The sequence below is a fragment of the Papio anubis genome, chromosome 1, assembly GCF_008728515.1.
Source record: "Papio anubis isolate 15944 chromosome 1, Panubis1.0, whole genome shotgun sequence".
Lineage (NCBI taxonomy): Eukaryota > Metazoa > Chordata > Mammalia > Primates > Cercopithecidae > Papio > Papio anubis.
The window spans coordinates 122480481-122503813 of record NC_044976.1 but is presented as its reverse complement, the minus strand read 5'-3'; the positions used below and the strand labels follow the sequence as shown (position 1 = coordinate 122503813).

At 39.7% G+C, this 23333-nt stretch overlaps 2 long non-coding RNA genes across 2 annotated transcripts in view; one reads left to right on the top strand and one right to left on the bottom strand.

The window, feature by feature from the left end:
* LOC103875914 overlaps nucleotides 1-23333 on the bottom strand; it is a 45423-nt gene that overhangs the window by 7664 nt on the left and 14426 nt on the right. The window lies entirely within an intron of this gene.
* On the top strand, nucleotides 1126-2395 carry LOC116269663. The gene is made up of 2 exons (XR_004177273.1): nucleotides 1126-1329; nucleotides 1855-2395. It is a non-coding gene; the product is annotated as an uncharacterized LOC116269663 (long non-coding RNA).

Below are 23333 nucleotides of genomic sequence, written 5' to 3'. Positions count from 1 at the left end.
GTTTTTGAATAGCCTCCTTTGGATTCCACATAGTTCCTCTAGTTTTGTTTGGCTTCACAAGTACTACCCTCTGTACTAATGACCCTCCATGATATGCTAATAGCACTCCACTCAAATGACTTATCTCGTCCCCAGTTTCTGGCCCTCCCTTGGCTGGTCCTCACATCCTTACATGGACCATGTTCCAGGGATGAGGCCCAATCTTGGTGCTGTTGCTCTTTTCTCCTTTCCTGAATGCCCTCACCCTCTTCTCTACCCATACTTCAAAACTCATGTCAAATCTCACCTTCCTTGACCACCACAGCCCATGGTAATTTCCCCCTCCTCTACACACGTATCACCCATTTCTGGTACTATTCATTTAATATTACCATGTGCATCATATTATTGCTAGTTATTTTTTCCTACGTTTTTTCTCTTCCTTCTCACTTAAGATTATAAACTTTCAGTGGGAAAGAGCTGTGTTTTACTATGTTTATATTTCTGATTATATCCTAGCACGGTGCCTTTCTCATGGCAACAGCTCTGTAAGACCTAGTTAAGTGATTGAGTGACATTTATTAGCATGTCATTTTCTAGAGGGTATGTCCACACTCTGCTCCTGCCCAATATGCTATGAGTAGTCAATGAGAATTGAGCAATATTAATCATAACTAACCACTTGAGGTGTATGACACACCCTATCAGGAGGCAACATGTAACCACTTCTCAGTGTGCTTGAGGCAGGTTTACTGACTTCAACCAGCACTAAATTTCAGAGAAGTCATGTAAAGTATAGATCCTCCATCCTGAATTACGTTGCCTATAGTTGTTTAAACACTTCCAGCTGAAAAGTTTAGGAAAATGCTGAATAATATGTTTTGGATGCCTTACTCATGGACAATGAATATATGCAAAGACACAGGGGATGGAAGAAAGTCACAAAAATCCTTTCACTAGCTTTAGTTGTATCAAGACTTCACAAGAAAACAGAACTTATTTTTTCAGAACTAAGTTGGAAGTTTTTTAGATAAGTGGAAGAGCAAAAGGGAGTCTACTGTATTGCTCCCTCTACCCAGAGGAAGGAAATAGAAAATGTCCACACAACAAATGAACCAAGTGTATAATCAAACCCTCAGCCCCAAGGTGTCTCTGATGTACTGCAAGAACCAAGGCAGTCTCCCAGTTCAACTATTATTGGCCTGTCCCTTTTAATTGAAGGCAGTTGCCCTTTCCCCACCCATCCCTGAGTATGACTCATTAACTGCCCCCAGGCCAAGTGTTTTACACAATACTCTGCATCACCATGGCAACAGCCCTGCATCTGCCCTCGCTTAGGGCGTGGCTACAGTAAGTACTACCGCTTTTCTTTTTGTTTGTTTCTGTTTGTTATAAAGTGGAAACTTTAATCACAGGAAGAGGCTGTTTGGCACCCGAGAGATGTCAGCAGTGCAAGAAGCAAAGAGAAAAAGGGGAGAGCCAAAATAACATAATTACTTCTTCACAGCTAGTATATGTCTCTACCAGATTACACTACCTGACGATGACGGGAAACAGAGATTGTGGTCATTATTAAGGTCTTACTATGAAGCACTCTTCGTCCTCCATTATCATTATTCCTATTTTAAAGATGAAGAAACTGAGATACCCAGAGCTTAAGGTTATGCATCTGGTGAGTCACAGGGCCAGGATTCAAGCCATGCAGTCTTCTTCCAGGGACCCACACCCTTAACCACTGTCTGACCTCGGGTTATAGGAAAGGAAGAGCCTCACAAGTTATTGTTGGGTTTTGTTCACTTGTTTGTTTCTGCTGACTATAGTTAAATTATATCAAGGCTTTAAAGACTAAAACAGGTTGGATTTCTAATTTGACAGTTAACTGCTAAGGGAGCAAACTCTGAATTGTGTAGTGGAGACCTGGCTACCAAGATGGACATGTTCCAGTCACAGGCATGGAGAAAGTTCTCTGTTTGGTGCCCATCAACTTAAGTCCTTCCTTACACCTGGCAGTGTCACCATCTTTCACAGTCACAGATTCTGCCACTTTGGCCAGGCATCTCATCAGTCCCACCCCTCATCACAAAGGAGTCTACTGGGGACAGGTCAGCACAAGCCCACCACCATGACCAGAAGCATAACTCACAGAACCTATCCTGCTGGCAGAGGGGAGCAAGGGCACCAAGGACAGCCTCATCCCCTGGAGAAATGTCCTCATTTGCCAGGATGCCTCATTGGCTGCTTGAATTGGTTGGACTCGGGAAGTCTATTAGCTCTGAGTCCAGAGCTGTTGTTTGAGACTCAAGATGAAAAAGGAGGCAATTTCTACATTTATCTAATGCACAGCTAAGAGTGGAGGTTGGGTGAACCTGATTTCAAAAGCATACTGAGTATTAAATTTCACCACTTTTTAAAGCGCTGACGTGATGTAAGGATGCTGTCATTGTGGGCTAGCAATTTTCTTAGGTCTAATTTGGATTTTTAAGGGTTACATGAAGCTCTTCTGGGCTCACAGCATTGTGCTGTAAGCACTGTAGCTATGCTGTGTCACAACACAAAAGCATCGTGCCACAGTAAGCAAGTGCAACAGGTTTTGTCACGACATTAGGTCTGCCTTGGAGAGGTCAGCAAAACGTGCTTGCCAGAAATTCGTCTCATCGTCAGAGTGCAACCTGCAGGCTGCCTGGGTCCATGCCCCACCTCTGCCATTTACTAGCTGTGTGACTGGGCAGTTACTTTCCCTCTCTGTCCTTTGGTTTCCTTACTTGTAAAAGGGGCACAATAATATTTCCTACTTTTAGGGCTGCTGCGAGGATCAAAGAAGTTAATTCATGCCAACTGCTTGTAAGAGTTCCTGGCACGAATTGCCACACACTTCAATCTTGGACTGAAACGTGCCATTCAGTTGAACTTACTGTATTTCTGCCTGAGCGCCCCTCAGCCTGCCCTCTGAAATAGGGTATGTAGGGAATATCAGTTTGCTTGCTTACTGAGACACTGCTATATACAAAGCCATGTTTATCTAATTCTTCTCTATTTTGCTCATGTACAGTTTTTCTAAGTATTTACAGCCAAAGGGGCCTCGCCAGAATTTTGGAGTCTTAACAGGGCTAAGTCAAGTACGATTACTTTTTTTTTTTTTTTTTTTTGATACGGAGTCTCGCTCTGCCGCCCAGGCTGGAGTGCAGTGGCCGGATCTCAGCTCACTGCAAGCTCCGCCTCCCGGGTTCACGCCATTCTCCTGCCTCAGCCTCCCGAGCAGCTGGGACTACAGGCGCCCGCCATCTCGCTATTTTTTGTATTTCTTAGTAGAGACGGGGTTTCACTGTGTTCGCCAGGATGGTCTCGATCTCCTGACCTCGTGATCCGCCCATCTCGGCCTCCCAAAGTGCTGGGATTACAGGCTTGAGCCACCGCGCCCGGCCACGATTACTTTTAAAAGTAATTCTGGGCCAGGCACAGTGGTTCATGCCTGTAATATCAGCACTCTGAGAGGCTGAGGTGGGAGGATCACGTAAGACCAGGAGTTCAAGACCAGCCTGGCCAACATAGCAAAACCCCATCTCTATAAAAATTTAGAAAATAAAAATAAAAAAGTAATTCTGATCACAGTTCCAACCAAGCACCTGGATCATGTTCAAAACAGGGAGTCAGATGGACTTCAGAAAAACAAACCATAAACCCACATAATGTACAATAAATTCACTAATGCAGGGATGAATGACTCTGTGGAATGAGACTTAATTCCTGTTGATTTAATTCACAACTCCCTTCAGCGAGAGGGGTATAGGCCGCCATCAACCTCCTCATTGTCCCTTGGAAATTTCTAAAAAGGTAGGACCTAGGGTAACAGTCTGGGAAGAGATGTGGCACTTGGGCACTTGTCTTGCCCCTCATTTGCAATGGCAAAAAAAATCATTATTTTACTTGGATTGAATATTTATTGGGGAGTGGGGTGTTTTGTGGGAGTAAGGGGCTGAAGTCCCCCAAATTGCTACTTGGTTATTGCCACTTTGCTCATTCCCTACTAAATGACAGAGTGTTTAGTTAAATCAAATATTTACCTTAATTATGTTTTAAGATTATTTTGAGAATTTCAAACATTCCTATTCTTCCCTTCCCCAAATAAGATCAATGAAGCACCCTCAGAGGATTTTTAAATTAGACGTTTCTAGATGTATTAGAAAAAGGAAAAGACAAATCATAGAAATGTTATTTGACCAGAGTCATTTTCCTGATTCAAGGACTTCCTTTTGAGTATATAACTGAATGCCCTGATATGACAGGCATGAAAACACATTCTTGTTCACTAGCTTGAAACATTTCTGATGAATGGGCCTAAATGTTTCTGGTGAATAGCTAAGATTACTGATGTTCTACTTCAGTTACAGGAGTTCTTAGATGATGTGGTTAGTAACATTCAGTATTGGGTTCTTGCTTTTCTGTCTCCACCACATGAGAAGGACTTAACCCCTGCTGGCTCTTATCATTACTATGTGCAGTTATTGGGTAAGATGTTCTGCATGCCAGGCAGCAGCCAATTCAAATGCCTTTGAGCTGCAGATCACAAGTACTTAAAGCGAGAATGCCCTTGGAGGTAGTCTCTACCCAATTCCTATCTATTGTGGCCATATAAGAAAGAGGGCAGAGGATTTTTAGACCTTCCCAGTTTCAAGATAAGTAAAATTCAAGTTGTTACATGAAATCTCCTGATTTTAAGGTAGGCAAATTACTAAAATGTTTTTAAAGAACTGCATGAGCCGGGCACGGTGGCTTGCGCCTGTAATCCCAGCACTTTGGGAGGCCAAGGCGGGAGAATCACAAAGTCAGGAGTTTGAGACCAGCCTGGCCAACACAGTGAAACCTCGTCTCCATTAAAAATACAAAAATTAGCCGGGTGTGGTGGCGCGCACCTGTAGTCCCAGCTACTCAGGAGGCTAAGGCAGGAGAATCGCTTGAACCCAGGAGGCGGAGGTTGCAGTGATCCGAGGCTGCGCCATTCACTCCAGTCTGGGCAACAGAGTGAGACTCTTGTCTCAAAATAAATAAATAAGAACTGCATGGATGATCAAGCCTGTAGAGACCACTGATTCATAACCTCTAGCCACTAATGGCACCCCCTGTACATTTGCTTCAGACCTTTAAAGTTGGGTGACCTTGGAGCATGTGTGATCTTTACTGCTTGTTCCATGTAATCACTTGCCTTGGGTGCCCAATGTTCTGGTTGTGGTACACCCATCCTCTCATTTCATCCCCCACAATTACAACACTATGAGTTAGGAACTAGTGTTATCTGCCTTTACAGATAAGAAAACTGAGTCTTGAGGAGCTTAACTAATTTACCTAAAGTCGCAGAGAAAGCACACGGCAGGGATTTGTCCTGGGGCAGCCCTCTGTTCTGAACAGGGAATTCACTATTTCCTCCAGCCCTAATGTCCTGGGATTCCACTGAGCCCGCCTCTCAGAGTAGGGAACTAAAACATCCAAATTCAGTGTGATCAGGTGTCTTCCATTCAAAATATGAAATTTATTTAATTCTCCTCCTTTAATAAGGGACAGCAGTGTTGGAATTTTGCCAATAAATATCTAAAAATAGCAATTTTAAGAGCTATTAGAAGTGTTTTCATGCCATGGGTTCAAATTCCTAACTTGCAGAACTTGGCAAAAGAATGTTATGAGTCGATGCCAAACACAAAGGCGGAGTGTGGGCAAAGGTATGACATAAGGACTCTGAGATTTTTGTTGCCCTGTTACAGTAGTGAGAACTAGAGGCTGCAAAAAGAGGTGGAAAAATCTCTGTGGGCATTCACCAAAGCCAGTTTTTAAGGATTACTTGGAACAGTGTATAGTTACCAAGCAACTGTAACCAAGTTACTACATTAGTGGTGAAAATACAATACATACACTTACACAATCTTTCCAATGAATGGCTCCTGACTCATTTTCACCAGTCCTTACTGGCATCCTTCACAGATCTGGAGCAGCTATGACACTGCCATTTCTTCCAGTGAGCCAGACGGGGGAAGAAATACTATGAGAGTGTGTGTGTGTGTGTGTGTGTGTGTGTTTAAGTGAGAAACAGGCAGGGCAGCTAGAAAGGGAGTCAAATGACCTTGAAAAAGACTATGAGTGTATGAGAGTGTGTGTGTGAGAGAGAGAGAGAGAGAGAGAGAAACAGGCAGGGCAGCTAGAAAGGGAGTCAAATGACCTTAACCGATTTCTCCAACAACAGGCTTAGTCAGATTCACTTAGGATACACTGATAAATTTTATTTAAATCACTGTATTTTTGGGGAACTGATTCAGGACTGACCAGCTTCTACCATAACAGAGTGGGGTGCAATGGTTACTCACACAGGCTTTGGCACCAAACTGCCTAGGTTTGAATTCTGATTTATTTACTTACTAGCTGTGATTTCAAGGATGAGTTACTTAACCTCAATGAGTTTTAATTCCCCCATCTCTAAACTGGGAATAATAATAGACCCTAGACTATAGGGTTTTTGTGAGGATTAAATGAGTTAAAACAGACAAGATGTTTAGAACAGCATATGACATATAACAAGTGGTCAACAAATATCAACTTTATTATTGTCATCTCTCCTAATGAAAATCCCAGGTAACTCAAAAATGCTGACCCACTGACCAGTGATTCTCAACCAGGATGATTTCACTTCTAGAATGAGTCTCAACCTTTTTTGGTTGTCACAATGACTGGCAGGCACTGCCAGCATTTTTTGGGTAGTGTTAGGGTTACACATTAGATGTTCTGCAATCCATGGGTCAGGGCAATGGTAAACTGCCCCCATGTCCTACATAACTTTATAAATCCTCTCAGTCTTTATGTAAGTAAAAACACTGTTTATGAATATCTGAACCTGGAGCCTAATTTCATTTTACATACAAACACAAAGCATTTTTGTACAGCGTAAATATTACTAAATTTTCCAGGAATGCAACTGTCATGTAAATCAAGTAAAACTAAACTTCATGTTGTTTGGAATGTTCCCAAGAGTTTCACATTTTGTAAAATTAGATGACTAACAACAGATCTGAGTTGCCAGCATAATTAATCTGTATCATCCAGTATCTGTAGTTATTGCAATCACAGTGATTCTATGTGTACTTGCAAGAGTCTTATTCCATCATTATGTCTTCTAAGTAGCTATGTTTGAGAAATTACATATTGGAATTAACAGCATTTTTTTAAGGTTATAATAGCCATATTCTTTGTTACTTTATTGAGATATAATTTACATGCTATAAAGTTTACCCTTAAAATATACAAGTCAGTGGTTTTAGTAATATTCACAAAGTGGTACAGTCATCATCAGTTTCTTGGAATTAACAGCATTTTATCATAAATTACTTCCCTTTTATTTCTCCTTTACATGACCATTTGGTTTTTTAAGTTAGGCATGTATGTTATATTATCTATGAACTTCATTTCAGGAGAGCAAAGAGAGCATTACAAAATGTTGGTTACAAAAAGGGGATGTTGGACCATTATGATGGAAGGACATACTCACAGAGCCCACATTGAAAAGGGAATTCAAGGCTGAGAGCAGCAGCTTAGCCTGTAATCCCAGTGCTTTGGGAGGCTGAGATGGGAGAATTGCTTGAGCTCAGGAGTTCAAAACCAGCCTGAGCAAAATAGTGAGTCTTCATCTCTACTAAAAATCAAAAAAATTAGCCAGGCATGATGGCACAGGCCTATAGTCCCAACTACTCAAGGGGCTGAGGCAAGAGGATTGGTTGAGCCTGAGGAAGTCAAGGTTGCAGTAAGCGATTACTGTGCCACTGCACTTCAGCCTGGGTGATACAGCAAGACTCTGTCTCAAATAAATAAATAAATAGGACATTCATTAATTGCCAGATTGTACAAACAGTTAAATTCTTTTTTTTTTTTTTTTTTTTAAGACAGAGTCTTGCTCTGTGGCCCAGGCTGAAGTACAGTGGTGCAATCACAGCTCACTGCAGCCTCGACCTTCCAGGCTCAAGCGATCTTGCTACCTCAGGCTCCTGAGTAGCTGAGACTACAGGCACATGCCAGTACACCCAGCTAATGTTTGTATTTTTTGCAGAGTGATGTTTCACCATGTTGCTCAGGTTGGTCTCAAACTCCTGGGCTCAAGTAATCCACTAACCTCGACCTCCCAAAATGTTGGGATTGCAGCTATAAGCAACTGGGCCTGGCCAGCTAAATTCTTTAACTAGTCAAATGATGTTAAAAATGTCAACTATGTTAGTACTCCATGAGGAAGGCAGAATAATGCCCCCCGCCCTGCAAAGATGTCAATGTCCTAATCCCCAGAACCTATGAGTATATGAGATTACATGACAAAAGGGAGTTAAGGTTACAGATAGAATTAAAGTTGCTAATCAAATGACCTTGCAATAGGAATTATCTAGGTGTGCCCAATGTAGTCACAAGAGTCCTTAAAAGTAGAAAGGAGAGGCAGAAGAGTGAGAGCCAGAGGAAGATGTGATTATGAAAGTAAGGCACAGAGAGATGCAATGTTGCTGGTTTTGAAGATGCAAGAAGGAGACACTAGCCAAGAAATGTGGGTGGTCTCTAAAAGCTGGAAAAGGTGAGGAAACAAGTTTTTCCGTGGAGTCTCCAGAAAGGAACATAGCCCTGCTGACACCTTGATTTTAGTCCAGTGAAACCCAGTTTGGACTTCTAATCTACAGAACTGTAACGTAATAATATATTTGTGCTGTTTTTCCTTTTTATTTTTAAATTTATTATTATTATTATTATTTGAGACAGGGTCTTGCTGTGTTGCTCAAACTGGAGTGCAGTGGTGCAATCAAGGCTTACTAAAACCTTAACCTCCCAGGCTCAATTGATCCTCCCACCTCAGCCTCCAAAGTAGCTGAAACTACAGGCACATACCACCATATCCTGCTAATTTCCTTTGTCTTTTTTGTAGATACTGGGTCTTGCCATGTTGCCCAAGCCGATTCTCAAATCCTGGGCTCAAGCAATCCTCTTTCCTCAGCCTCCCAAAGTGCTGGGATTACAGGTGTGAGCCACCACACCAGGCCCATGTTGTTTAAACTACTATATTTATGGTAATTTGTTACAGCAGCAATAAAGAACCAATATATCTGAAATATACATATATGAAAAAAGCAGAATTTGGAAAACACACACACACTGCCTGAAGCTGAATTTAAATAGACAAACAGATGAAGAGTGTGGAGCTGTGGTGACTCAAAATGAACAAGCCATAAGCTTCAAGTCCATGACAAGCAAAAAGGACAAAAAAAAAAATTTTTTTTTAATGGACAAGGCTCAGGAAACCCCAGTCCTAGGCCCATCTCCACAACAAACTTGCTATATGAAGTTATGAGAGTCAATTATCTCTCTGGGCCTCACATTTTCTCATTCAGGTAAAAAATATTTACAGAATGCCTAGTACTAGCTGGGCTTGGGGTTTGGCTTTCTACAGCCAAAGAACAAGACATTGTCCTTGGTTTCTGTCATTAGAGTTTCTGTCACTGTAGAAGAAAAAGTCTCTGAGATCTCACTCAGCTTTAACAGTCTGTGATTCCATTAATCTAAATAAAATTTAATGCTTCATACCTTTTATGTACGTGTCGTGAGGCTGCCTGAGTTCATAAATTTTTTAGATTGCTGGGAACAGTTTTGCGAAACCGCTGGAAAATTTTCTCTAAAACAGCAAAAGAAATCACAATCTCAATTTCTCTCTTAATTTAATTTCCATGTTAAACTTTCCTTTTAAGTTATAAGTATTGCTGTTACTGTTTTAAATTTTTTTATCTTTTATTTTTTATTTTTTTTGAGACAGAGTTTCACTGTTGTTGCCCAGGCTGCAGTGCAATGGCGCGATCTTGGCTCACCACAACCTCCGCCTCCCAGGTTCAAGCGATTCTCCTACCTCAGCCTCCCTAGTAGCTGGGATTACAGGCATGCGCCACCATGCCTAGCTAATTTTGTATTTTTAGTAGAGACGGGGTTTCTCCATGTTGGTCAGGCTGGTCTCGAACTCCCGACCTCAGGTGATCTGCCCACCTCGACCTCCCAAAGTGCTGGGGTTACAGGCATGAACCACCGCACCCTGCCATATTGCTGTTACTTTCAATTACATTTTATTTTAATTCAGTTCTCCCCCAATCCCCCCAAAATTAGTGAGTACCTATTAGCACTCTCTTCTCTTGGTAGTAATTACATATTTTATAATATCAGTGCTGCTAATATTATCAGTTACCTTCAGTTTACATGTCTAGAGACAATTTTAAGAGTATATTTAAAATTTAAAATTTAAATTTAAGGAGTATACTTAGATTCTTAAAAATAAGGGAAATAATCTTAAGAGGGAAAAAAGGGGGGGAGAGTGGATTATAAGAAATAGAGAAATTTAGTTAAGGTAAGAAGCAAATTGTAATTATAGTGGACAGGGTTAGGAAGAAACGAAAGGGAAACGTGACAGGGAAACGGCAGGGAGGCAAGTGAGACATCTCTTCTTTCCATCTGGAAGTTTCCCTTTGTCTTACTCCTGCCCTTCATCCCCCAACAGAGGGCTGTCCCTATCACAGTGCCCTTTGGCCCTATTGAACTGTGCTAAAGATAAATGAGTTGCAAGGTTCAATGGGCGTCTGATGCTCCCTGCAGGACCTCAAGGCAACTTGCTTTCTTTTATTTAACAAAGCTTATCAGACCACGTTTGATCTTCATATAGAAACCTGGGTCTAACAATGAGAGAGTAAGTACAGGTTTCAACAGTTGTATTGTTACGGGATTTTTAAGGAATTAGAGAGGCTGATGGGGTTAGGAGGATATTTATTAATGATTTAAGTGTATTGGCCCAGTCGGATTAATATTTAAAGGACTGAGTTTTGAATAAAGAGTTATTTTTTAAGTATTTTGTGGGGCAGGGGGAGATTTGTGCAAGGGGAAGCATATTATAGAAGCCAGGAACAAAGGCAGTTATTTAGTTAATTGAGACATGTATTACATTGCTTTTTATTTTTTAAGGAAAAACATGTTTTGTGACTTGAGTTTATTTGTTTAGTGACTTTGTAGTTGTATAGCTAGGGAAACAGGGTTTTTACAACGTTTAGGAAAGGAGGAGAGATAAGGCTTATTGGCCACAGAAAAACAGGCAGTTAATTTTTAAAGGACTCCAACTCTTTCTCTTTCTCAGGAGGAACTGGGTTTTTTAAAATATACAACTGAGTTTTTGCTTATACACTCCTTAATTTCTTTTAATTCCTGTTCCAGTATGTTTCTGGGAATAATGAGATTAGCTTTGGCACACTCCATATTTATTGAGAGATTTCACCATCATGTATAAAAGACTGGTAGTGTAGTTTGCTGTGATTTAGTTAAAAAGCATGAACCTTGTCGTAGAGATTGGGGTTTTAATTCCTGCTCCATAACTTACTAGCTGCGTGATCTTGGGAAAGCTCATAATTCTCTTGGAGCTGTTTCCTCATGTTTAAAAATGGAGGTATCTAAATAGGCATGTGAGAATTACGTGACATATTATGGGTATTAAATGTCTCTCTTTTTTTTTCTTTTTCTTTTTTTTTTCTTTTACCTTTAAACTCTGTTGAACTTGAAAAAAGTGCCTCATTTAATATCTAGTACCTGGTAGCTGTAAGTGGTTGCTTTTATTACCTTTTCCAGACACAGATATTGCACTTCAATCATTCCTAATGTGTCTGCTATACAGTACCACCTGGCAGAGTACCCAAAAAGCAACAACTCAAAATCTATCCCACTAGATATTCCATGAGATTTGATGGTGATGAGCATTGCAGTCCAGGGTTCAAGGAAAGCTAGGATGGGTATTCCTTGTGGTAATTTCTGAGCTACTTTGAGTCACTCAACATATTTCATTGTCTTCTAGGTATATTTAGTCCTTCTACTGAATGTAAGAACTGGACAGAGAGGTGGGGAGCATCTTATTGCTCACTTTACAAAAGAGGAAACAGCTCCAAGGTCTCATTTTATGTATCTATTGACTATTTTATACTCAATTTGGAAACAAAATGATAAATAATAGAGCAATCTATCACTTTGTAAAATCTAGAAGACTAATCTTTGAAGTTCTTCCAAGTCCCTAAGCAGACAGTAGTCATTACTTAAAGAATAACTGTTAGGTATTGAGATAGACATAACCTATTCATTTATTGAGGAATATTAGCGTAAAAGTTTGCCAGGAAATAATTTAAAATCTATAAAATCTTCCTAATTACTCAAAAGAAATTTATAATAGTCAAAAATTTTACCTACTAACCAAAAATTCAGAAGATTCAGGACAAAAATAAATGGAAGAACTAGATAATTATCTTAAATACACTTGTGGAGGTCAGAATAATGGGCCCCCAAAAAGGTCCAAGTAAGTCTCTGGAGTCCGTGAATACGTTACCACACATGGCAAAAGGGATTTGCAGATGTGATGAAGTAAGGATCTTGAGATGGGAAGATTATTCTGGATTACATGGGTGGGTCCAATGTAATAACGAGGGTGCAGGGTGCAAGGAAGAAGGGTGCAGAGGAGTTACAGAAAATGTGATGACAGAAGCAGAGGTAGTTTTACAATTGCTGGCTGAGGGACCAAGCCAAAGAATGTGAGCTCCCTCTAGAGGCTGGAAAAAGGAAGAAAACAGATTCTTCCCTAGAGCCTCTAGGAGTGCAGCTCTGTTGACACTTAGATTTCAGCCCCTTGAGACCCACTTCAAATTTCTGACTTCTAGAACTGTAAAATAATAAATTTGTGTTGCTTTAAGCCATTAAGTTTGTAATAATTGTTATAGCAACAAGAGGAAACTTATACACACTCTTTTGGCTCTTTCGGGTTAATGTGCAGTTTTGGTGAGAACATACTGATCAAAATTGTCAACAAATTATGTGATCTCCCCCTTGTGTATAGTCAGTGGTATTATAAGGTAATTTCAAAAGAAATGGGAGGAAAAAAATTTTTAAATAAATGGAAAACAGTTACTATTAATATAGTCTGATTGGAAAGGTTAAAACCACTTGGAAAGGTTAAAACTTTATGGAACATATAGCTGCAAAGAGTTCCACACAAAAACAAAAACAAAAAAGGTCGCAAGAAATAAGGTGCTATTCCCAGTGTTTTTCTACACTAGCTGGTGAAATGTCACATTTGTCAGTGGACTATTACCCATGTTTAAAGCCCATCTCTCTTCTTGCAGAGTATCAACCTTGAAACCCACACTTAGAATCTCAAGCAAAACAATGGCTTGCATTTGAGAAAGAATGTTTAATAAGCAAACATTTACATTGTTGGTGCTGCCTCTCAATATCTATCAAAAAACTTTATGCAAGATTATCTGAAGTATATATAAGTCACAGTACATGTTTCTCTGAGTTAGGCCAGATTACCAGAAAGCTGAATAACTGTACTACATTGTTTTGCCCTCTCTGCTGGGTCTCCTCCATTCCCTTTGAATTTCTTTCACTGAAATTTGATGCCATCAGCTTATATTAAGAGACATTACATGGTTTAGCCCTGTGAGACTTTTTGTTGTCTTTACAGTTAGGATTCTTTGAGGTTGTTATTTGTTGCATTACATAGAATCCCCTCCATGAAAACCCTTGCATAAATTCATGTGTTAAGGTGTCCATACCAGAAGCAGGTAAGCTGCTTCTAAGCAGAGGGTCATTCTTCTTTTTAACGCTCACAGAAATATAATACACATGGCACTATACAGCTGTCAAAAGCTATGGAACTATACAACAAAAAGAATGAGCCCTAATGTAAGTTAAGGACTTTGGTTAAAATATGACTGCTGGCTCATCAATTGTAATAAATGCACTACACTAACGTATGACATTGATAATAGAAGAAGCTGTCTGGGTTTGAAGAGGGTAGGGGTAAATAGTAGTTCTCTGTACTTACTACTCAGTTTCTCTGTGAACTAAAACTGCTCTAAAAAATAAAGGCTATTAATTTAAATATATGTGTGTGTATATATGTGTATATATATACACATATATACACACACACACACACACACACAGCAAAGTACACTGTAGCATAGTAGATTCTGGGAAGATGGCAGCAGCAGGGGCAACAGCATAGGTGTTCAGTCTTTCCTAATCCTAACACAAAAACAAACGAGCAACTTGCTATTGTCTGAATGTTTGTGACTCCCCTGCCCCCAAAATTCACACGTTGAAACCTAACTCCCAAGGTGATGATATTAAGAGATAGGGTCTTTGGAAAAGGATTAGCTCATGAGGGTTCTGCCCTCATGGATAGGATTAGTGCCCTTATAAAAGAAGCTCAAGAGAGCCTGTTCACCCCTTCTGCCATGTGAGGACACATGGAAGGCACTATCTATGAAGAACAGGCCCTCTCTAGACACTGAGTCTGCCAGTGCCTTGATCTTGAACGTCTCAGCCTCCACAACTGTGAGAAATAAATTTCTGTTTTTTGTAAATTACCCTTTCTAAGGTATTTTGTCATAGCAGCTTGAACAGGCTAAGTCTTAACTAGCCTGTTAGCAAAACCAAACCCTACAGACATTTACAATAAAACAAAATGACAAAGTATTCCCATGAGCCTCAAAATACAAATAAGTGGCGACAAACCAGCAGTCACAAAACTTGCATGGTTTCTGGATCAGGGTGTAAGGAAGAAGAATGAAGAAATGGAGACGGTGTCTGATGGACCTGAGAACTCTCCAATAGTAATAGGTATGGAAGACACAGCTGAAAAGGGAAAGATCTGATCTCTCCAATAGGAGGTAAGTACAAGAGGCCCACAGTAAGGACTCGAGAGGGCTGGAGCAGTCTGGCCCCTATGAATTCAAAATTCATCTGCCAAGGCTCCCTTCTAAGACAGGGACCCATACTAGGGAGAAACTACAGGGAATGCAGTTTTAAAAATGAGCAGTATAGAGACAAGAGAGATGATCCAAAGAGAAGATCGATATCCAAGTTGAAGAGAACAGCCTGGAATCTCAGAAAGCAAGCTTCCACGCCAGACGCGGTGGCTCATACCTGTAATCCCGCCACATTGGGAGGCTGAGGTGGGTGGATCACTTGAGGTCAGGAGTTCGAGACTATTCTGACCAACATGGTGAAGTTCCCTCTCTACTAAAAATGCAAAAATTAGCCGGGTGTGGTGGCGCACACCTCTAATCCCAGCTACTCAGGAGGCTAAGGCAGGAGAATCTCTTGAACCCAGGAGGCGGAGGTTGCAGTGAGCCGAGATCATGCCGCCGCACTCCAGCCTGGGTAAGAGAGTAAGACTCCATCTCAAAAAAATAAATAAATAAAATAAATAAATTATCTTGTGAAAGTTATGCCAAATAATGGAATTGCTCTAGATTACTAACTGGCTAAACAGAAAAGTATCTGTGCAGTTGCTGGCACTTCTTGTTGCCTGTGGAGAAATACTTACAGTATTATAAAGACTCAGTTGTAGGGGATTAATAAACAGGCTGCTTGGTCAAAGTGAGTAGACTATTTATCTAACTCATTCTTTGATCTATTTGATTTTAGTTGGTTTGGTTCATGGGGACCCTGGCTAAGGAGCATACGCCAAACTCTTGGCATTATCCTTTTGATAGTCATGATAGTAGTCTCCCTGGTGTGTTGTATTCCTTCAAAACCTTTAAATATTTGCATGCAACCATCTCTAGAGTGTTAAATGGTCTCTCTTCCACTAGAATGAGAAGAGCTGAAAGAAATGTGTGACCACTGTAACCTATGAATGACATGCTGAGAATGAAAACTCAAAATGATGGTAACTGAGAGTGGCGTAAAGGCTCTTAAGTTTTTGGTCATACTCTCACCTAAGTGAGAACCTGACCACAAGCAGGGAATTTTTAAACAAAATTATGAGAGGCCATTGTTTTTGATTGAGCTCATGCTGTAGGCCCCAACAGACCAGACCAAACCAAAATGGAATCATTCATGCTAAATGTGACACAATCAAACTAAGACTTTAAGGAAACAGATAGATCTAAAACAGACCAAGTTTTGTTTTTCTCCTGTAAACAGAAGATTCCAGCATAAGGAGGTATCCTCTACTCTAGCCCTTACCAAAAAAATAACATGAAGTTCTTTTTCCCACCTTACAAAACCCACTGGTCTGCCATTTATCAGTGGGTTTGAAGACCAAATAAGTACATTTATGATGATGACAATGAGTAGTTTTGGTCAATTTCTCAAAATTGAGAAGATGACCAAAATAAGGACACTGTTAAATCAAGTTTAGCCTAAAAGTGCCTCCTTCCATATTTTAAGTTCTGCCTAAAAGTTTCTCTGTACACAGTAAACTATAACCTAAATGGAGGTTAAACAGATTGCGATATACTCTCCTGACAATCACCGAGTTTTGGCCAAAGGGGGCCAACTTTTCAAACTGCGTTTAAATTAGGCAACACTGAGCTGTAACCAATCCAGTTATTTCTGTACCTCACTTTTGTTTTGTGTATATCATGTTCCTTTTTCTGTGTATAAATATTTCACCATGTGTCTCTGCTAGAGTCTCTGAGCCTACTGTCAACAAAAAAATCACTCTGTGAAATATTGGAAGAGTTTTATTCAGAGCAAAATGTGAGTGACCATGGCCTGTGACACAACCCTTAAGAGACCCCGAGAACATGTGCCCCAGGTGGTCAGGGTGCAGCTTGATTTTATAATTTTAGGGAGATTTTAAACTACTGGAGAGAATTTTCAGATTAAATACCAAATTAATCTTACCAAAGACGATCATGGTCATGTGAATTAAAAGGCATCTGAGCTAGCTTCTAGCAGTCTGATAAGTGCTTATGTTTTTTAAAGTCAACTAACTAGAACTCTTTCACATAGTTTGGTAGTGAAATATCACTTCCACATGACCCATATAACATACAGATATAACAGGCATGTAGAATAAAAAAGGCAAGTCAAAAAGATTTTTCATTTGCCTGTTTTAACAAAAGTTATGTCCCTTACTTTAGATTATTAATTAAAAAAAAAAGTTACAGGAGCCAACAAAAGGTGAAGAAGCGAGCAGGTGCAGTGGCTCACACCGGTAATCCTAGCACTTTGGGAGGTTGAGGCTGGCAGTTCACTTGAGGTCAGGAGTTTGAGACCAGCCTGGCAAACATAGTGAAACCCCATCTCTACTAAAAATACAAAAAAAAAAAAAATAGTGGGGCATGGTGGCACATGCATGTAATCCCAACTACTCAGGAGGCTGAGACACAGGAATCGCTTGAACCCAGGAGGCAGAGGTTTCAGTAAATGGAGATCATGCCACTGACTGGACAACAGAGTGAGAGTCCATCTCAAAAAGAAGATAAAGAAGAGAGTTACCTCCCAGGCCTTTTCAAAACAGAGAAAGAGCTAAACTTCTGATATAGTAATCTGAAGAATTTCAAAGAGACAGATTATAGAATTTAAAAATTAAAAACTTCTTGCATTAAGGGTAAATCAATACTTTTAATAAAATCTTGTTCTAACCAATTCTTCAGTTTTGTACTCATGTATTTTAATATCAAAAATCCCATCTCTGGAAAGCCTATTATATTTAATTAGCACCAACTGAATTATATAACCTTTTTAAAAAACAAATTCCTTTTTTTACTATCCTTGTTTACAACTTACATAGGCCATTCATGACATGCTTCAACTTTATGGTTTGTCCTAAACACCTCTCTGTCTGGAGCAACAGTCATCTTATTTTAGTACAAAAAAATTCACCATACAAGATACTTTCTCATATAAAATAACTTTTCATTTAACCTTCCTTAGCCAAAATACCTCCTTATATCTATAAATTTACATTTCTCTTACTTCCTGGTTCCTTTTACTTAGTTTTATATATAATCTTTAAATAACCTTTGAATTGGCCGGGCACAGGGGCTCACTCCTGTAATCCCAGCACTTTGGGAGGCCAGGGCGGGTGGGTCACAAGGTCAGGAGATCAAGACCATCCTGTGAATGGTGAAACCCCATCTCCACTAAAAATACAAAAAATTAGCCGGGTGTGATGGTGGGCGCCTGTAGTCCCAGCTACTCAGGAGGCTGAGGAGGGAGAATGGTGTGAACTCAGGAGGCGGAGCTTGCAGTGAGCTGAGATTGTGCCATTGCACTCCAGCCTGGGCGACAGAGCTAGACTCCATCTCAGAATAATAATAATAATAATAATAACAACCTTTGAATTAGACAAAAAAATTTGCCTTTAATAAGAACACTTTTTTAAATGTTTTCCTATAATGTTTAAATTGGAAATTATACATTTAATTAATATTTATTTAATATAATCTTAGATTCCAAATTACGACAAATTTGTTTACAAGCATTTATTCCATTACACTTACCTGATTAAATTATTTAGTAGTTTACCTATATTATTTATGAAAACTGTGACAGTCATTATTTAAAGTGATTTCCCTGTTAATCATTTTTATAACCTATTAATTTCAGCCATTTACCTAACTAAGGAACTTATGGTTAAAAGTATGAGTATTTGGCCGGGCGCGGTGGCTCAAGCCTGTAATCCTAGCACTTTGGGAGGCCGAGATGGGCGGATCACGAGGTCAGGAGATCGAGGGCTTATGCAGCTAGCAGGTGAAACCTCTACCTAAATACAAAAATAGCGAGGCTGAGGTGGCCCAGCGCCTGTAGTCCCAGCTACTCGGGAGGCTGAGGGCAGGAGAATAGAAAATGAACCGGGAGAGCTTGCAGTGAGCTGAGATCAGTGCTGCATCCAACCTGGGAAACCCTAGCTTGGCGAGACTCCGTCTCAAAAAAAAAAAAAAAAAGTATGAGTATTTAACCACTAACTCTCAGGATTTAGCTGTTTTCATTAAACCAACATTAAATGTCTTTTTTTTTTTTTTTTTTTTGAAGTCTCAAACTGGAGTGCAGTGTGATCTCGACTCCTCTGTGGTCTTCTCCAATGCTTTCAGACTACAAAGCGCTACGCCGGCTAATGTATTTTAATAGAATGGGGTTCCTGTATTATCAGGATCTCTATTTCCGACACCTCAACGAAACTTCGCATAATAAATAATATATTATCAAAAATTAAACAAAAAGCAAAGATCATTCTGTTTGTGCTAGGTTTGTGGATTTTATAATCTTTGCATAGCAGAATTACGACACCTTATAGTATTGCAGAACCGAAGCCATGAAACTCTCATCAATAAATGCAAAAAAAAATACTAACAATTCTTAAGATGTTTCTAATAATTATTTTACCAATAATTTTAAAGCCAGCTTAAGATTTTACTTACGTCATGTGAACTTGAAAGAGCATGTGACTTAATGTCTCTATTTTTTAAGCACTTTTTTCTTTAAGTCAATTAATTAGAGCTCTTTTATATATTTGTAGTAGTGAAACATTATATACACAACACATGAATACATAGACATGTTGGGCACACAGAAGTAAATGTTACAGATTCGTAAGACTTCTTTTTTTTCCTCTTATTTTAAACTTCTAATATTTGAATAACCTGTTTCATTACCATAGGCAGTTGTTAGCTAGATAGCCTAAAATTTGCATGTTAAAGGAAACAACTCTTAGCTGAAAAAATTCAGCAAAATTTACATCTCAGAATACAGAGAGAAAAAGTCCGTTGTGTTAGAGGAAAATTAAAACAGATGCCAGGCCAGGTGTGGTGGCTCATGCCAGTAATCCCAGCACTTTGGGAGGCTGAGGCGGGTGGATCACTTGAGGTCAGGAGTTCAAGACCAGCCTGGCCAAAATGGCGAAACCTCATCTCTACCAAAAAAATTAACCAGGTGTGGTAGTGCATACATGTGGTAGCACCTAACTGTGGTCCCAGCTACTTAGGAGGCTGAGGCACAAGAATCACTTGAACTCAGGAGGCAGAAGTTGCAGTGAGCAGAGATTGTGCCACTGCACTCCAGCCGGAGCAACAGAATGAGATCCTGTCTCAAAGAAAAAAATGCCAAGTCAAACATAAAATTATAGAAATCTATCATAGAGTTGTATAATGAGACCAATTTCATTTAGATAGGTAGTTCTAATTTTAGTCTCTATCTTTTAACAGGATCTCTGAGCTCTGGGAAGAGCCCACAGTGGATCCTGGGTCTCCAAAAATGAATTTTCATGAGCCTAGACCCTGTGATTCTTTTACAGTGCACTTTTTTTTTTGACAAAGGCATTTCTCTAAGTGTCTAAACTACACTCTTTCCTACCTTAAACATCCAAGAGTAGCTTCTGTTGTAATAACTATTTTCACTTAGGAAAAAAAAAAAATCAGGTAGCACAATACAAAATCAAGAAGTTTAAGATCTGAGAGGAACTTGTCTATTTATACTCATGAGGTTTCATAGGGGAAAACAGAGGTTTCTCCCCAAAAAGGAGTCTGATGCCTTCTGTACTTTAATCTTTTTCACAAGGCAGTTTATAATTAAACCTCGAACTCTGACAGGTACTCTTGAATACCAGTCTCTGATAACTTTAGAAATTGCACATTGTAATAGAGAGGAAAAAAAAAAACTTCTAAGACTCTCATGGAGAGGTGATAATGTTAAATGTTATTAATCCTTTTGTTTTTCAGTTAATAAAAGTTTTTTCTTTTGAACTATTTACAACTTTACCAATTGAGTATACTCCTGTGAACAAAATTTGGAGCATATTGCTTTCTCACTACCTGATTTCTCCAGAATTTAGAAACATTCTGTGAGTATTCTCAACTTATGGCGGTATATTTATGTGCATAAGTGCAAAAATATTGTTTTCTTTTGTAACAGAACACAATTAGAGATTCTGGTTATTTTACCAAGGCTTTGACTAGAATGGCATGCTTTCAAATATAAACAGATTGCTTTAAGGAATCAAATTTTACTTACAGAGCCAATGAAACCCCCTTGGGATAGCTGGCCTTATGCTTTGTCTACACAGTCCTTGTACAGAGTTCCTGACCTGTGTTAAGTAAACAATGTCACTTTCTGACAGGCCCAGGAGCCCTACATTATCTTAGGACCTCAAGAGGAAGAACATTCATCCAACTCATACAGATATTTTCAGGCATAGATAAATCCAAGGCTGGACTCAAGGCTTTAAAAAGTATAATCTGAGATTCCTTATAGAACAAAGTTTCAGCAAAGCCAATTCTAAAAACAGCCTATATGTCAAATAATTATTCTTGCTACACTGTAATATTCCTGCAACAAAATGGCCCCCTGAGTGGAGTCAATAAAGGCTGTAAATGGTCTCGTAGACCTGTTGTATAATAACTGCCAGTCTGCTCTGCTTTGCTGATTTTACAAGGTGCTTTGTGATCATCCAGCCCAGGGAGTCCTAGTCTCTTGCTATTTCCTCTAAGGAAGAAAGCCCACAGTTTTATATAGTGCCACAGTCCCTGATCAATAAAGTTCCAGATTTGGGGTCAAACCCCACCTTAAGTGCTCGTTAGTCTCTTACTTTGGTTTGTCTTCAGCACCCAACTAATGCACATGTTTCTCAAGAGTCCACTGAGACTAGAAACCCCCCAAACACTGGAAGTACCTTAAGAATGTGTATCCCAAGACCTGCAATGACCAAACACAAGGCCTACAAGTACTTTTAATTTCAAGCCCTGGAACTTGTCTATACCAAAAATCTTGATACAAACAACTTTTTAAACCACTCCCTGCCAAGTCTCTTTTCAAGTTTCAGAATAAATTAAGAGATCAGCTTTCATTTTTCTAATCCTAAATTCCACCCCTCCTACCCTTCCTAGGCAGAATTCATTGTTTTCAGAATTCCAACATTCAGTTGGATGAATGTTCTTCCTCTTGAGGTCCTAAGATAATGTAGGGCTCCTGGGCCTGTCAGAAAGCGACACTGTTTACTTAACACAGGTCAGGAACTCTGTACAAGGACTGTGTAGACAAAGTATGAGGCCAGCTATCCCAAGGATGTTAAGAATAGACTGAGTCCATCATACTGCTCAACACCCTTGTCCCACATTCTGGATTGGGGGTTGTAGGGGATGCAGGTGTATAACTTTTTAAAGCTTTTAAAATAAGTTGCTGTGAATACTTCAGGTATGAAAAAGCAGATTGGGGATTGGGCGATAATCAACCAGCATTCCTACCATTCTCATCTGCTTATCAAGACAAAACCTGCTGATGTCCCTGCCTACCTGCATTCCAAGTGTTTTGGAATTTGGTGGTAAGACCTGATCTTTACTCAGTGGAAATACGCATAGAGTTTACTACAGCATATTGTGTTTACTTAGAGGAGCTGCCCTGGATCTGTGGGGGATGGGTCTTTTCTAAATTGCTAAAAGCAATTAATGCCATTATTCTGAATAAATATTTCTAACATGCAAAAAAGTTACTCTTGCTCTACTTTTTACAAATAATTGGGCCAAGCATAATAAGTCTTAAAACTAAGACTTATTTTGCAAGTAAATTTGTCCTATATTTTGTCTTTAAAAAAAGGGGGTGCTGGAGAGATAAAAATTATGTTTCAAAAGAACTGTAGTATACTTGTTAAGATGCTAGTCTTGGGCCTGGCACAGTGGCTCGTGCCTGTAATCCCAGCACTTGGGGAGGCCGAGGCAGGTGGATCACGAGGTCAGGAGATCAAGACCATCCTGGCCAACATGGTGAAACTCCGTGTTTACTAAAAATACAAAAATTAGCCAAGCGTGGTGGTGGGCACCTGTAGTCCCACCTATTCAGGAGGCTGAGGCAGGAGAATTACTTGAACCTGGGAGGCGGAGGTTGCAATGAGCAGAGACTGCGCCGTTGCACTCCAGCCTGGCAACAGAGCCAGACTCTGTCTCAAAAAAAAAAAAAAAAAAAAAAAAAGATTCTAGTCTTGTCTGCTGTTCTTGAGTTTTTATTATTTTCTACAATGTGGACTAAATTCTGAATTCTTTGTGGGCTATGAGCCCCCAAACTAATGCTTTCAAAGTTTTCTTCCACTTTTCTGACTTCCGCTCAATGAAATTTCTACTACCTTTTTCAAGAGACCCTGCAAACTAAAGCTTATTCCTTGTCCTATGGGTGACAAAAATGTGTCAGATTGCCATGCCTTCCTTGTCTATAATTAAAGGTATTTTGAGTCTAACATCTGGATAAGTTAGGTCCAACATCAACATTTTTCTTCTGTTCCGTAGAAATGCCTCTTATTTAAAATCTGTGTGCCTTCATCACATATAGAGGCCTAGCCCATCTGCAATGCCACTCTCCTGATATGGGAAATAGCTATTTAACTGAACTGATCTAGTCTCAGGACTAGGAAACTGACTGAAAATATATGGAATGGTATATTTAAATATGCTCTTTCCCATCTATCCCAATCGGTCTAACAACCTCTGACCTAAATCTCTCTCTGCTAGTGTTCCCATGTCTGACTGGTTCTTGGAGCCATTTGCCTGGATCCCTCA